The sequence below is a fragment of the Cynocephalus volans genome, chromosome 14 (genome assembly GCF_027409185.1).
Source record: "Cynocephalus volans isolate mCynVol1 chromosome 14, mCynVol1.pri, whole genome shotgun sequence".
Taxonomy (NCBI): domain Eukaryota; kingdom Metazoa; phylum Chordata; class Mammalia; order Dermoptera; family Cynocephalidae; genus Cynocephalus; species Cynocephalus volans.
The window spans coordinates 23,770,759-23,772,243 of NC_084473.1; the positions used below are offsets into that span (position 1 = coordinate 23,770,759).

Here is a 1,485-nt window from a genome sequence, read left to right on the forward strand (position 1 = left end):
CTAAATAAAGTGTCAGTTGAACACAGTCATTACCATTTGTTTAAACATTGTCTATGACTGCTGTCAAGCTACAATGGCAGAGTTGAGTAGTTGAAACAGAGATTGTATGGCCAACAAAGCATAAAATATTTACCTTCTGGCCCTTTGCAGAATAAGTTTGCCAACCCCTGGGCTGACCTATGGTCCCCAAAACTTTCTCCTATATTTTTCTCTAGAAGTTTTATAATTTTGCATGTTTTATATTTAGGGCTATTGATTTTTGTATAAGATGTGATGATGTATGTTTTGAGGTTCTTTTTTTTTTTTTTTTTGGCATATGAAGTGCCAATTTTTTCAGCACCACTTGTTGCAAAGACAATTCTTGTTCCATTGAATTACCCTGGTACTTTTGTTGCAAATCAATTGACCATAAATATGTAGATTTATTTCTGGACTGTTCCTTCTATTCCATTGATCTTTATATTCATCCATATGCCAGAATCACAATGTCTTGATTACTGTAGCTGTATAGAAAGTCTTGACATCAGGTTGTGTTAAGTCTTTGTTCTGTTTCAAAATTGTTTTGACTGTTCTCGATTCTTTGCATTTTCGTATAAATTTTAGAATCAGCTTGTCAGATTTTACAAAAAAGCCTGCTGGAATTTTAATTGGAATTTGCATTAACTATAAATTAATTTGGAGAGAATTGACATCTTAACAGTATTGATTGATCTTTGAATGGTATATCTCCATTTATTGAGGTCTTTGATTTTTCACTGGGTGTTTTGTATTTTTGAGCACACAGATCTTCCACTTATTTTGTTGTAATTATCTTTTTTTAATGCTAATATAATTGCTACTGTTTTGTTAATTTACTTCTAATTATTCATTGCTACCATATAAAAATAAAATTGATTGTGTGTTGACTTTGTATCCTGCAGTTTGGCTAAATTCACTTAGTTTTAGCAGTGGATTCTTTGGGATTTTCTATATATAAACAATCCTGTCACTTGCGGGGGGTGGGTGGGAAAGTTTTGTTTTTCCTCCCTCCAATCCCCCCATCTCTAGGCTTTTATTTCTTTTTCTTGCATCTGGCAGTACAGTACAAATACAATGTAGTGTTGAATAGGAGTGGTAAGAGCAGATGTTCTTGCCTCGTTCTTCATCTTAGGGGAAAGCATTTAGTCTTTCATGATTATGTATGATGTTAGCTATAGATTTGTTGTAGATTCATGTCCTAGGTTGGAGATGTTTTCTTCTGTACCTGTTTTCTGCGAGTTTTGGTTGAAGATGTTTTCTTCTGTACCTAGTTTTCTGCTAGTTTTGAATCACAAATGACTATGGGTTTTTTTCAAATGCTTTTTTTTTTTTTTTGCATCTATTAAGATGATCATTTATTTTCAGTACAGTCTGAATTACACTGATGGTTAATGACAATAAATGATAATAAAATAGAACAATTATGGCAATATAATGTCATGTGCAGAAGAACAGGAGAGACGATGG

The 1,485-nt window shown here is 32.9% G+C and overlaps 1 protein-coding gene across 11 annotated transcripts in view; it reads left to right on the forward strand.

Annotated features, from left to right (window-relative positions):
• The window catches only part of NCOA1 (nuclear receptor coactivator 1), a 256,917-nt gene that overhangs the window by 54,896 nt on the left and 200,536 nt on the right, over positions 1-1,485 (forward strand). The window lies entirely within an intron of this gene.